Raw genomic sequence first — 15,850 nt, 5'->3', positions numbered from 1 at the left:
TTTTTTTTTAGCCTTACCTCAGATAATGTAAGTTTAGTTCTGCATTTTTAAAATGTTTAAATTCTCTTCCACAGCACCAAAGGCTCGGTTTGGATTTGTGTGTATGTGTGTGTGACTTCACGACATTCAGTGGAAACCTGCTCCTCTGGTTGCTGGGCTAGAAAGGGTTAGAAGTAAGGAGAACGTGTAAGGATGTTTTGCTAGAATGGGGAGTGGGAAGTAAGGAACAGGATTAGAGGTGCAAGGATCCTAAGTTTGCAGCATTTATGGAGAACTAATTCTGTCCTGCCTTCACTTCTCGTTTTATCTCCCCCTTGCCCTCATTCTTGAACAGCTGGAGGAAGGCATTTTATTCTGTCCATCAAGCATACACTATGAAATCCGAGTGCTTAAAAATACTTCTGTGACCCTCTGCTATCTATGCTGTGTAGATCCGCAGGGAATAACCACTTAGAGAACGAAGGAGATGAATCGCTCAACAGTTATCCGTGTCACGTCCCATTGTCCAAAATATCCTTATTGCTCAGTCAAGCACCCTTTGAGCTTCTCATCCTAAAGGTAACTGATCCAGTGAATACATCTGCCCTTTTCCAGGCAAAGTTTCTGATGTATATTTTTAACAGCTGGCCTTGTGGTCTGGGATACTTAATTTGAGAACTTGATAAGTAGAAAATGGCACTTCATTCTCAACCCAAATACTGAATGCTGGACATAAATCAGAAAATTTCAACTTAAAAATTTGAGAAATTTATTTTCTTGGGTAATTGTTTTTATGGAGTTCTTCCAAATACAAATGTCAATCTTATATTCAGAAATGTGGCAATAAAAAAGTATAGCTAAAGGTTAGAAGTATGTCTCTCATAGTAAAAGCAAATGAGCTCATAGTTTGTGGTTTACATTTAAGCATGTTTAAAGAATACTGATAAACTCTTTTTTCTTAAAACAAAGTACAATTTATTTTGATGCACAAATGCAAAGTGGAAATTTTATCAAAATTGAACTTACTATCACATAAGCAGATTTCTTTTCTTTAAGTAAGAACAAACTATACTGGTATATATTATATATAGTATATTAAAAAATCCACCCACAAAACTTCATTCATTTACTCTAGTATATTATTTTATTATAAATTCAATAGTCTGATTTGACACTTTTTGTACTTAATACATGATTTTTCAAAAATGTAAAATGAAATGTGGAAAAGCTTTAATTTATACTTTAAGATATTCCTGGGTTAAATGAAATTGTGACATTTTGCATACAAAGATATTTTGAACTCTAATGAACTGGCATATCAACTTACATACACAGTGTAAAGTTAAAAACACTGCTCTTGTTAATTTTAACCTATTGTTAAGAATTGTACACTGTATATCAAGCTCACAGTATTCATGAAAATTTTAAGTTGCAAAGCAGGAGACTAGTAAGCAAACGTTTCCCTAAATAGACAAGGAAGGGGATACTAATGATTAACAGCAAACTAAATTAACACATATATTGTATAGGCTAAATAATGCTCGTAGTTTGATTAAACAGTAATTGCTTATCTTATTCCCAGTTTGATTTGATTCGTATATGAAGGTTAAAGTGCGATAGCTACCATATATATTTTGTAAGTCAGGACTTGTTGATTTTAAAACTTAAAGCCAAATTAAAATTTTAAAAATTTAAATTACACTTATCTTTAGATTACTGGTCATATACAATTGCATTTAATTAATGCTCAGTGAAGTATGAAGTTACCTAAATTAGTTAAATTAACTCATGTATGGAAAACATGTATAAATATAATTCCTTTTTAACATGTTCAACTTTCTCAGAGAGTTTTTGCCTACATAGTTTTTTATTAGTTTTTTATTCTTTTTAAGCAACTGTATCCACCTAACACCAGAGTTGTTTAATCTTGATTATGTTAATCTAAAAAAACAATTAATTTTACATTAATATTTAAAAACCTAAGAAGCCCAGAAGTTGGATGATGACATTCTCAGACTGACATTTCAGGTTTATCAATAGTACTATATTTAATTTAAGATACTCTTTGGAACATTTATAGTGATAAATTGATGCTTCCAATAATATGTAATAACAGCATGGCATTTACTCACAAAGTCCACCTTCACTTCCTTCTAAAGAAACTAACTGGGGAGTATGGGTGTATGTAAATTATCCTTAGTGGAGTTATAGTGGTCCTGAAGTTCAAAATTATGTGACAATAAAAGTTACTTCCAAATTTTGTGCACACACTCACACTCACATATATAATCTTGGATGCTTTTATATCTTATAACTAAAAATGAAACACCATCAATCTGTTAGGTAAATTTTCAAAAAGTACAATGGATCTTGAAATAGAAAACTGAAGTTTTTTTTAATGATTAACATTTTTGTACTTCCAAGGGAGACAGGGATTAAGCTGTGACTTCTCACATTTTCAATGGCAAACAAAAATACTGAATTCACCAAAATTTAAATTCAGACACTATTTTAAAAATTGCAGCAAATTGCCTATAGAGCTAATTTAAAAATAAAAACAGAATTGTAGGCATTGCTCCAATGGGAAGCAAGCCAAAATAATTTGTTCAGGGAATTCTATACCTTGTTTAGATTTACTTCATTGCTGCATCTAACTTCTGATCATAGAAAATCTATTTTTAGGTCAATTTTTTCAAGAAAAAGTTTTGAAAGAAGGAACTTTTAGTTAAATGAACATGGCTCATTTATTTTTTTTCTTGCAATGGTCATTCAGTTATACTGGCCGGTATTTTAAATAGGCTTCTCATATACGGAAGCATGAGCAGTAATGTCCTCCCTCTCACTTTTTGTCCTATTCAGAAGAGTCAGGGAGGAAAGGGACTAGAACTCAAACTGAGCTGGGTGAGGAGGCACTTGGACATTTAAACATCTTGCTCACCACTGAATCAGTCAAGCGGGCTACAAATCATCATTAGTATTCCAGCAATTTTGTGTAATAAGACGAATATTCTATGATCAGCCAAGAACTCCTAATGTACTTTTTAGTTAATGCAATTGCTTTCTGTCTTGACTGCACTGATATCAGAAGTCACTAGTAAATGTGAGATTGGTTCAAGATGTTTACAAAATGGGGACCAATCCTGGCTGAGCATTTTATGAGGGATGAGAGAAATCCACATCAACCTGGAGAAGAAGGATCAGAGCAGTGTCATTGTCAACAATAAACAGCTCAGGGCCCCTCATTCAGTAAGTCATTCCTGAGCACTTCTTTTCTGATAAGGTGTCCACATTCTCTATGAAGCCGTCCAGAAATTAATGAAGAAGGATAAGTAACGTCTTCCTGACATTGTTCTTCCAAATGAGGATGGCTCTTGGCCTGACTCGGTATAACTACTGCCTTACTTTCCCAATAACTCAGGCAATATTTCCTGAGGTCCCACCTCAATAAAGCCACTCAGCTGAATAGGGCAAAAAGTGAGAGGGAGGATGCCACTCTTCTTTGCTAATAACATCTTTTGTTGTTCTGTTTGTTCAGTAGGTTCTTTGTGGATGTGAACAGCCGTGAGCTCTCACATTCTGAACTTCTGGAAATCATGTATATGTCTTCAGTGCACACTGCCCAACTTTAGATCAGGCTGATAAAAGGAACTTAAGAAATGCTCTTAGCTGATAGCGATTTTCAATGATGTGTCTCTCTAACCCAAACACTTTGTAGAGAATAGTATATATGCTACTGATTCACAAAACTCAGCTTATAATTTTAGAGCTAGGTCTCTGGCACATTTTAGTTGCTTAAAAATGCTTTTAGGATCAATAAAGATACTGAATTTTTGATGAAAATAATGATGACAGGTATGAGAATTTCATGTGAGATATGAAATAGCTCCTATGATAAGAATAAGAATACCTTCTGCCATTCATTCACCCTGTTCTTGGACTTCTCAAACACAAATTCTGAGACCAAACTAAAAATATCAGCCACTTGAAAGCTGCATTTCAGCATCAATAAAGTAGTCATCCTACGACACTTCAATTTCATTGGCAATCATAAAAATAGGTTACTGTGCAAATCCAGGTGGTTTTGCTATTTGCAGGTCAAACATGCATTCCAGCAGCTCCTCAGTAAGTTATCAGTGGGAGAGTGAAGATATTTCTATTTGGTAATTTATTTCTGGCTGCGTTTTTTACCGTTCCACAGATAAGCTGTCCTGGAGAAGACCAACTTTTTTTCCATACCCTACAGAGAGATTAGTGAATGCAGAATTGCACAGTGACATGTTCAGCTCCAATGTGTTTCTCATTAAATTCTCTGTTGTTCCCTCTGTGGGAAACTGGAGAATTTATCAGATTTTCATCTGGGGAGGGGAATTTCTGCTGAGGGGCAACACAATGTCTTTCACTCTCCGGAGTGCAATTATGGCTGTGCTCCCAACAGCACCGTTTTGGGACAGAGCTCTCATTGTGGGATGTGTGCATTTCATAACCTGTTTTCTACCCTGTCACAGGTTATATATTTACATTTTTTGAAGCTTGCGAGTTGTCCTACATATGTCTCAATAAAAAAGCCCCTGGGAGTAAGGGTACCTGCATTCTAGAATATTAAGCATATAAGGAGAATATATAAAGATTTCTATAACTGTCCTTATCCTAAGGGAGCAAGTGAGAGAAATAGTTTAGATTTTGGAAATGAAAACTGACACAAAAGTACTACATTCTCACTCAACTTTTTTTTCATAATGGATGCATTACAAGAGAGTTAAAATGATTTTTCCTTTTTAATAAAGAAAGGCAGTCATCACAATGACATCTATATGTTCCCTCTGAGGCCTTAAGTTCCTATAAATTATGATTAAGAGGGAAAGTCCTGCTATTTATATATGTGTCCATGTTAGTGTATCATCAGTGTGTAATAAAATTGTATCAGTTCCAAGAGACAAGTTTGTTTTCACCTTAGAAATTATGTTGTCTCAGATTCTCAGCCTTTACCTTATAAAAAGAAAGAAAATGAGGCAAGTACACATGCATCCCTGCTTCCTGCTGCAGAACCCAGACCAGTAGCAGATTCTCTACTAGTCCAGAGAGTCTAATGTCCAATGATGCAAATCAACTTGGTCTACCAAAACTTCAAGGTCCCAAGAGGTCAACTCAGACTAAAAGAATAATGATTTCCTGATCTTTAATAACTTATGGTTAAGATACTAATAAATTTCATTTTTAAATTAAATTTAATTTTTTTAAGGATTTATTTATTTGAGAGGCAGAGTTACAGAGAGAGGGAAAGACAGAGAGGTCTACCATCCATTGGTTCACTCCCCAAATAGTCACAATGGCTGGAGCTGGGCCAATCCAAAGCCAGGAGGCAGGAGCTTCTTGTGGGTATCCCACGAGAGTGCAGGGCCCCAAGTACTTGGGTCATCTTCTACTGTTTTACCCGGCCATAGAGATAGCTGGATCAGAAGGGGAGCAGTGTCGGCCCCTTAACTTAATTTTCAAGATTGAGGATTTTTTTTTTAAAGATTTATTTATTTATTTGAAAGACAGAGTTATAGAGAGTGAAAGAGAGGGAAAAAGAGAGAGAGAGCGAGAGCGAGAGAGAGAGAGAGAGAGCACTCCCATCCACTGGTTCACTCCTCAGATGGCTGCAACAGCCAGGACTGGGACAGGCTGAAGCCAGGAGCCAGGAGCTTCATCTAGGTCTTCCACATGGGTGCAGGGGCCCAGGTACTTGGGCCATTTTCCACTGCTTTCCCAGGCCATTAGCAGGGAGCAGGATGGGAAGTGGAGCAGCTGGGACTCAAACAGATGCCCATATGAGATGCTGGCACTGCAGGCCACAGCTTTAACCTGTTAAGCCACAACACCAGCCCCTAATAAATTTCTAAAAATGCATTCAAGGTTAATAGTCCCTAATAATAATAGCACCTGGCAATGTGCTAGTGTTCTAGGTGTACGATGAAACATAGCACCTGTTTTGGGAGAAATTTATGTTCTTGCTTATTGGGGAAGTGAATCATATCTTTTGAATGTTATATCCAGTTCTCGGTAGGCTAAAATGATACTTATTCTTACCAAAGCAACTTAATTATATTTAGACACTGTTTATCACTCCCCAAATGGTCTCAATGGCCAGAGCTGAGCTGATCCGAAGCCAGGAACCAGGATCTTCTTCTAGGTCTCCCACACTGGAGCAGGGACCCAAGCACTTAGGCCTCTTCCACTGCTTTCCGAGGACATCAGCAGCGAGCTGGATCGGAAATGGAGCAGCCAGGACTTGAACTAGCACCCATTTGGGATGCCTGTGCTGCAGGCAGATGCTTAACCCACTAAGCCACAGCGCTGGCACCTTCATTGCTTGTTGATGTGCAGGATGTTGTTAAAGATGCAAGATTGTCTTTTGCTCATCTAAAGATAATTAGGGTTATAATACAGCACAGGAAAATGGCATGTAGGCCTTTGTAGAGAGATTTCAAATTCCACCTAATATACCCAACTCTGATCTTATTGCTGGGATTGGAAAATGAATGATCATCTGATTTCAAAATTTCTCAGGAATTGGAATAACTGACTTGTATTTCCCAGAGTCTGATTTATTTCCCAAGACAAACCTATCCACAGCGCAGAAATAAGTGTGTGAATTTTAAAAATCAAGTCACGAACAGGGCATTGAGTCTTGCTTAACTTTGAAGCGTTTTCTACCTTTTTGCTGGAGGCAAGAACATTTTTGAACAATTTGGTGCATTTTTTGTAAAACACTACCTCCCACTGTTGATCTTCAACAGAGGATTATGTATCAGACTCCCTTTGCGAACAGCTGCTGCTCTGTGGACTGCTGGGATTAGAGCAAACGAACCTCCCCCAGGACATTTGAGGGGGCTGGCAACTGTTGCTGTGTCTACCTTGGGTGTTACAGAGGCACCCGTGCAGTGGTTTCAGCCAGCGTTCCTGCAACGTTGGCCTGCAGTCAATAAATATTTCAAGTCTCTCTCCCTGAGGGTGTGCTCAGAGGACCACCCGGCAAGTGTCTGCGTCTGTGGTCACAGCTTCATGCCGTGGGTGTAAAGGTGGGTGTGGAGCCAGAGGCAGGATGTACAGGCAGGATCCAATGTGGTTAAAATTTGGGATCACTATTCTGGCTTTAGGGAATATGGAGACAACTTCATGCCAACACTCATTCTGGGAAAAGAAGCATGTCCACCAGGGGATTATCATCAAGCATCAGTGTGACTCACTCAAGGGTTAATGCAAGGAAGCATTCATAAGAGGTGAGGTTGCAGGTTGAGAGAGAACTAGAGGCCTCCTGTACTTCTCACCAGGCAAGGGAGAAGGCTTCTTCCCTGTAGCGAGGCAGTGCTCTGATTTTCCCAAAAGGATCCAAGGGGGAAACTTGGATCTTTAACTCTTTAAAATATGGCGTGAATCAGGCATCAGAAGAGTAATGCACTGAGCGGGCACATCTAATGAACCGAATGACCAGAGATTGGCCAAGCGTCTGTTTCCCAAGAAAGAGACTCAAAGGCCAGGGCCATGACAGCCAGTTTTATATCACTTAAGAAAACAGGAGGGACAATGAAAAGGATGTCTTACATTGATTTTGGGACCTAGGGTCAGCTTCCTATCATCCTAGGGAGGGTGGGTCTAGTTATTAAAAATTATAAAAACTCCAAGGAGAGTAAGAGGAGAATTTAGAAGAGAATCTTTTTACATTTGTAGGCACATATTTCAGTATCTTCATGGGAGAAAGAACTTCATACAAGAAATGCCAAATGCAGAAGTTCCCGTGACTATACCAATCCTAACTCTTGGCTCCACCTTTCCAAACAGCTAAGTGTGTATTATTTTTTCATTATGTTCTTTCCATGAACTTTCTGAAATCCCTTGCATTATACTAAAACAAGTGGACTATATTTTCCTAAATTCTGTAAGGCACATAGTCAATTTGTGACTTGTCACCAATACTTCTGAAAGAGTCTCAAAAGCTGGATAATTTTCTCCTTTGGGAAACACATTTTTTTCTTGTTTGCCGAAGTGCAATTTCTCCTGGTCTTTCTGCTATTTCACTGGTTGCTCCTTCCTTGCCTTGTAGGCTAGTGCCTCCTCTACCTGACTTCTAAACCTTGCAGAATGCCAGCCCTCAGTTTTTGGCTCTTTTCTATTCTCCAACTTCACGCCTCAAGTGATCTCACCTCTGCTTTAAATACCATCTGCATGCTAATGATTCCCAAATTTAAATCCCCAGCTTCAACCTCTCCCGGAGTTCCAGGTTCACAGAATCAACTGCTGCTGCTCTAAATTGCTACTTGGATGTTTAACAGGAATCTCCAGCCTAGCATGTCCAAAACTCTATTTGTGTTCGCAAACCAGCTAGGCTTCCAGACTTCCACAGTTTAATAAACAGCATGATGATTTATTCAGTGACTCAAGCCAAAACTCCAGGAATCATCCCTGTGCCTTCTCTTTTTCTCATAACCCTCATCCAGCCCACCAGCAGCTCCTTTTGGTAAACTTCAAAATAAATCACAAGTTCCATCCCATCGCACTTCTCACTGTCTACTCCATACCTTAGTCCAAGTTACATCCACTTAGTGTATGGCTACAACACACAACTGATCTCTTCTCACTAGCATGGATTTTTACAGAGACCTCAGGGTGAAAGGTTTAAAACCAAAATCATGTATCTGTTGTGTTCAGAACCCTTCAGTGGCTTCCCAACCACTAGAATGGTTCTGGTCTTTCCTTAATTCCTGTTCCATCCCCTACTCTCTTCAAACTTACTCACTTTGCTTTAACCATAGCTGCCTGGGACACTTTTCTTACAATTCTTCATTAATTTTACTCTTTCCCTTTTCAGTGATGCCTTTCCTGACTACCCTATTTAAAATATCTTCCCCTAGTTACTCCACCTCATTTTTCATGTTCTTGAATTGTCTTGCATCCTTTTATGTTTATTGGTTTTCCCATGGGCATATAAGTAATCTGTATCCCCCCATCATGCATAAGTACCTTGAGGGAAGGCACTTTATTTGGTTTATTCACTGTCATATGTCTGGTGCCTGGCAACTTACCTGCCAGAAAGGAGGTACTCTATCCACTGAATGAATGAGAACAGTTCAGTTCTGCTATAATGCTTGTTGTAAAAATGCCAATTTGTTCTAGCTCAACTTCCATATTAGAGAATCATTTGAGCCTTACATGAATTTTGTGTTGGATTATATGTAATTTTGTGAGAAACACTAGCTATTTCAACCAAGATAAATTGTCTAGGGATATATAATATATACATACATGGACCTCATGAGTTCAGTGCACCATAGGTATCCAAATCTGGTATTACAGATAATTTCCTTTTACAATGTTATGGACAGAGTTGTGTCCCTTCAAAATTCATGTTGAAGCCCTAAACCCCAATATAACTGTATTTGGAGATAGAGACTTTAGGGAGATAATGAAGATGAATGAAATCATGAGAATAGGACCCCAACTCCCACAGGAATGATGTCCTTAAAAATAGAGGAAGAGACACCAGAGCTCTCTTTCTGTCCATGTGGAAGGCAAAGTCATGTGAGGATAGAGAGAGGAAACCATTTGCAAAGCAGAAATAGAGCCCTGACCAGAAACTGAATCTGCTGGCACCTTGATATGGGACCTCTAGCCTCATAACTGTGAAAAAACAACTTTTGTTTAACCCACCCAACTTGCAGCATGGTGTGGTGGCAGCCCAAGCAGACTATTAGAATCTACCTGCCAATCACTCACAAACTACAAGCTTGGTTGCACACGGAAGAACTGCCTCTCCTTTTAATTTTCTCCAGTCTTTGAATTTTTCAAAAGTCTTGAATGTATTTCTTTGAACACACAGACATTGAACATGGTACACTCAGAAATGATCTATTTAACAGTTACAGACTATTGGGGGTGGGAGGGAAAGATGTCAATTCAACGTGGTTAGTTTAATCAACATGATTAATTGAACAGATGAAAAAAATTAACAAACATTTCTTCATCTTCTTTGTTGGTATTTGTTAACTCTCAAAGGTCCTTTAATATCATTCTACTTTGGAGTAGAAAGAATCCATGATGTGATTCCAATTTAGAGGTAACCAAAACCTTTTAATTCTTCTACTAGACATAAACTCTGTCTTCAATTTGACTCTCTTAAGGTAGATCATAGTTTCTAATGTGGCACCCATTACTCTCTCATATTAAAGCTCACTTCTCTTGTCAGACTCCTATTCTTTTTTGTTTTAAGATTTATTTATTTATTTGAAAGACTTACAGCAAGAGAGGGAGAGACAGAAAGAGAGAGAGAGAGAGAGAGAGATAGAGAGGTCTTCTATCCTCTCGTTCACTCCCCAAATGGCTGCAATGAGCAGCACTGAGCCAGGCCAAAGCCAGGAGCCAGTAGCTTTATCTGGATCTCCCATGTGGTTTTTGGGGACCAAGCACTGGAGCCATTCTCTGCCACTTTCCCAGGCACATTAACAGGGAGCTGGATTGAAAGTGGAGCAGCTGGGACTCAAACAAGTGGCCATATGGGATGTTGACCCTAAGGCCACAGCTTTAACCTGCAGAGCCACAGTGCTGGCCTGAAGAATCCTATTCTTTCTTAGAGTAAGCTCCTTTCAAATGATAAGACAGAAAAAAAGAATTTTCATAAATACAAATATGACAGAAACTAAGGCAAAGACATAAATGTGTATAGAGAGACATAGGAAATTGGACTAAATGGAGGCTAAGGCACTATCCAAACCTACCCTTTTAAAAAAATACATAAAATGCACTAATTCTAAACATGTTGTTTGACCAGCCACTACATTAATTAGAATTTACGTGATTTTTATCAAACTCTCACTGAAGAGGAAAACTATAGTAGTAGGCCTTAAAAGAATGGACCTTAAGATGAGTATGAGTACTTCAGTGATAGGTCACACATTTAGTACTAAGGTCCTTACTGAGAAAGCATATGATCTTCTCTTTAAGAGGTTTGGTACAACTAATTGTCCACATATCTTGAGTGGAAGAAATGAGAATATGAGTGTTGTTGACAACAACAAAAGAAACAGACTGCTGAATTCTACAAAAGATGGTTTGTTTTGTCTTCAAAATACAGTCAGGGGCAAAGGAAAGGGCACTTGAAAAATCACATGCATATTTTTAGCAGAAGTTATGACCACTTGTATGATTCAATATAAAATGTGTCACATCTGCATAATAGCTTCATACTTGCTCTTATGCTAATTGAACTATGCATTCCCTATTGATGCATTCCCTATTCATGTTGAAGTGTGGGTAACAAATGAGAGAAGTCAACAGTCATGGCAATTGGACACACTGGATATCTTTCTTCTATGACTCTGAGTCAGTCTCCTCAGTGGATTACTAAACACATTCCAGAAATCTCATAAGTTACTACTGGTCTAAAAATGGATATAATTAAAGATGAGTAAACCTACCGCAGAGCTTGATGTAATCTGTAGGCTAATTAACGCAAACTATTTACAACAGACTTGTATTCCACTTTTCTAAAGATTGCATATACGTTACTACAAGTTCATAGACCTATCCATCACAAAAACAACCCCTTCCCCAACACATTTGTACCAAAAAAAGGAGATATCTGCATTGTAACAGGTCCCGAGGAACTCTCACCAGAGCCAGCCTAAGATCTGGCAATCCTTCATGAATTCCATTATCTTAAGGATTCACCAGTAGGTACCTCTGGGTTTGGAGTACTGTGATTTGGAACAGGAACTCCCAACACCTAAGATCTGTTTTCCACAACTAGATTTTTTTTTATTACTATGCTACTGGCTGTTTTCCATGGTAGGAGGACAAATTAAATTCTTTCTCTTCACGTGTGACAGAGTATTAGTAAATTCTAGAAAATAATATTATCTTTCTTGATGTTTCCTAACTTACTCTTTTTACTTTTCTTTTCTTTTTTTTTTTTTTTTTACAGGGAGAGTGGATAGTGAGAGAGAGAGAGAGAGAGAGAGAGAAAGGTCTTCCTTTTCGCCGTTGGTTCACCCTCCAATGGCCACTGTGGCTGGTGCTTCATGCTGATCCGAAGCCAGGAGCCAGGTGCCTCTCCTGGTCTCCCATGGGGTGCAGGGCCCAAGGACTTGAGCCATCCTCCACTACCTTCCCGGGCCATAGCAGAGAGCTGGCCTGGAAGAGGGGCAACCGGGATAGAATCCGGTGCCCCAACCAGGACTAGAACCCAGTGTGCCGGTGCTGCAAGGTGGAGGATTAGCCTGTTAAGCCACGGCGCCGACCCCTAACTTACTCTTAACACAAATCTTGTAAAGGAAGACTTTCTATTCTTTGTGGGCTTGCTAAGAGACCTATGAAACAGGACAAGACATTTCTGGATAATTTGTTCTGTCTATTCTCACATTCAAACCATAAATCTTATGTACCTTCTACTCTTCTGAGTGCTTTTGCCCTTATCTAGTCAGTCCTCACATCACTTGCCTGTGTACCAGAGATTTCCCTCTTTTGGATTCTAAGGAATTGAGGCTGAGTAACAGTATATAAATCTCCAAGATTCATAAGGCAAAGTTGAGAATCAAACTCTTTTTCCTGTCTTCTAGTTCAGTGCTGAAGGAAGATTATTAATGACGAAGTTTTAGTTTATATAGCATGTTCACTCTTGAAATTCTGTATTACATAATTCAAAATCGAAATATTTCCTTCTCTATTGAGACAGCTATTGGGATTTCTTAAGGTTAGAAAAGAGCAAATGGTTATCTCATTCTCTGAGCCTGGACACAGAAGTGATTGGATTTGTGTGGTGGTCTATACGAGAGATGCACTAAGCATTGTGGAAGACTTGACCAAATGAGAGATTGGAAACACATTATAGACAATGAATTTGATCTGCTTTAGTTACCCTCAGTTTGCAGAGTTGTCTCCTGATCTCTTCTGTTACTGAATACATTTTTCTTGCACATTCTGATCTTTGGACAATAACACAATTTTTCTTTCCATAGTTATACCTAGAGTTATGCCCAGATGAACTTTCATAACAGAGTTTAAAATCACCTTTTTTTCTTTTTTGACATCAAAGAACCAGAAAACAAATTACAGGAATCATCACAAAAACCAGGACCCAAATCCTATCTCTGAGATACCTTAGTCTCATTATAATTTAACCTGATCATACTTTAGGAGTAGTTGAAAATATTCCACTTTTTCTTAGCTGTCAAGCTTCAGTTGATACATCACAGATCCCTAAAGCTATGTAGGGAACTCTCCCCTTAATTCCATCCGCTTCATTTCTAAGCATCTGTAATAGTCACGGCTGGGTTCAGTGAGAGTTCTGCTTGCTGTGAGCGTGAGATCATGCCCTAAGTAATTACAGTGAGCGTGCAGTGAAAATATGTGGTGAATATAATGTCAGGAAATCATGCAAATTTTATTATCCTCAGTGAAGTGGTGGCTGGTGGAGAACTTGTCAGTATTTGCAACTTGAAGCCTAATTACCTTGATTTACTTGTAGTACCATTCATAACCTTGCTGCCTTGCTGTTCCTGACAGCACTTCTGCATTTTACAAGAAAGGAATAATGCCATGTAAATAATTTAAAAACAATAAATCATTTAGAGTGGCTTTAAACCAAAACCTAATGCAGTAGCTGGCTGAGTGCTTGCTACACTTGACAGGTAGCTGGCATACAGAATTCATCTACGTCTAAGAGGTATTTACTTTTAAAACCCACAAATCCAAAACAGGCAGACCGAAGAAAAACGAGACCTAAAGCCTCCTCTATCTTGAGTAGTCCCTTTTACCTTTCGGAGGTGAAATGAGAAGTAGAGAAATTTGGCTAGGATAGTTCTACTTCAAACACAGATTTGCTGAGTTATGCTAGGTAAATGACTAATTAAGGCTGATTCTCCAGCAGAGCCGGCAGAGTGTTGGAGGAGCACAGCAACAAGCCTGGGGCAGTACCCCCACCTCTCCCCTCACCCCCACCAGCTGGAGGAGAGAACAGGGCTGACGGGTAACCAGCTCCAGGAGGGTGGTGCTCCATTCTCTCTGCTCATTCCTATTCACCCAAGACAAAGCAGATAATGAAAAGCAAAATCCATCGAAAAAGCTTCTACTTAAGAAAAAAAAGGTAGGATGACTTCCATTACGCCTGGGGGAGAGCTGGGTTGCCAGCTGCTTTTGGACAATTGCGTTCCTACTGGGTGCCAAGCCTGTCATTATCTCTTTTAATCCTCACAACAATTCTCTGAGGTAGGTATGATTATCCCCTTTTATAGATAAGGACAAAACCTGAGTTAGATTAAGTAATTTGCCTGAGATCACCAGCTAGGAAGTGACTGTCAGGATTAAGTCTGAAGCTGTCTGACTCAGGAAGCAGTCTCCCGACACCTGCTTGGTTTCCCATCCCCCTCCCAAATCTGATTTCGTTCTTATCTATCAATGCACTTCTATCTCTGACATGATTTTGAGGCAGTCCTATGAGCATTGAGATGGGTGGAATCCCTGGGGTACAAAGGGATCCAGAAAGTCATCTGCCCAGGTGACGTCTGAAGCATCCCCAGCCCACTTTCCCTGCAAGGGTCTCCTGGCTGCTTCTGCCTGAACACACCCATGATAGGGCAGCACACCCAGCACGATGGATACAGGTGAAAGCTCCATTTCTTCTTCAACACTGCTTCTCCCCATCTAGAGTTATTCTTTCTAGAACTATTCTTTCCTCAGGTTCATGGTCGCTGTGTTTCCTTTGTTATGTGTTTCTGTTTCAGGAGAGACCTTAGCAGATCTATTAAAATCCTAATTCTTCCAAAACACCAGCATTCAAATACATACTTCCTTAAACGTTCTCAAACTTTAGTCTGCATGTGAATCACCCAGTGGACTTGCTAAAACACAGATTGCTGTCTTGTGAATTACAAATTCACAATGTAATGCTTCCGCTCATAGGCTCATGGTTGGCATTCAGTAATGTTGATTCCCTTTTTATTCTAAATTTGTAATGATCCACATATTTCCTGATTTAAATTTATCCTGGTCTTCCTCAGGCTTTGGGCTTCAGTTTCCAATTACTAGCAGTACCTTCCTGGAATTAATGAATTTAGAAGGAGGAAAAATCAAGCAGTACTTTAACCAATTATTTGTACTATGAGAAGCAGACATGGACAAGAGACATTTCAGTGTAGTGAAAACTCTTCATTGAAAAATTAATATGTCTTTAGAAGATTACTCCATTCAAATGTATTTTAAGTGTTTTTTTTTTTTTTTGGGGGGGGGGAGGCTTATTCTGTAAGAACTAAAAGTAAACGGCCCAGTCCAGTCAGTAAAATCTGCAAGAAGCTTACTAATGAGGAAAGGCCAACATATTTGCTAAGGGTTAGGCACTGAGGAGAAGGCAGGTAGTATTCCTTGAGACAGTTCATTGTTCCTGCCTTTTTGTGGGAAAAGATCACTACTGAGGAAGGACCCCGGTGGGCTTTTATGAATTTTCAAAGTACCATCCCAGGACCAGCATCAACAGCATCGCCTGGGATCTTGGTAGAAATATGAATTGTCTGGTCATATCCCAGACCTAATGGATTAGAAACATTGGGCCTGGGGCCCAGACATCTGTTTTAACAAGTCTCCAGGGGATTCTGAAGAACAAGACATTGGAAAACTTTGTTAGACATTTTAAAAAATTATTTATTTTCATTTTATTTGAAAGGTAGAGAGTCAGAGAAAGATGGTCCATCAGCTGGCTCACTCTCCAAAAGCCTGCAACAGCCAGGGATGGGCCAAGCCAAAAGCAGGAGCTAGGAACGCCATTGGAGTCTAACTATGAGTGGCATAGACTCAAATACTTGAGCTATCACCACTGCCTCCCGGAGTGCACTTTAACGAAAGGCTG

The sequence above is a fragment of the Lepus europaeus genome, chromosome 8 (genome assembly GCF_033115175.1).
Source record: "Lepus europaeus isolate LE1 chromosome 8, mLepTim1.pri, whole genome shotgun sequence".
In the NCBI taxonomy this organism is placed as follows: domain Eukaryota; kingdom Metazoa; phylum Chordata; class Mammalia; order Lagomorpha; family Leporidae; genus Lepus; species Lepus europaeus.
The sequence above is the reverse complement of the archived record's forward strand: the minus strand, read 5'-3'. Positions refer to the sequence as shown.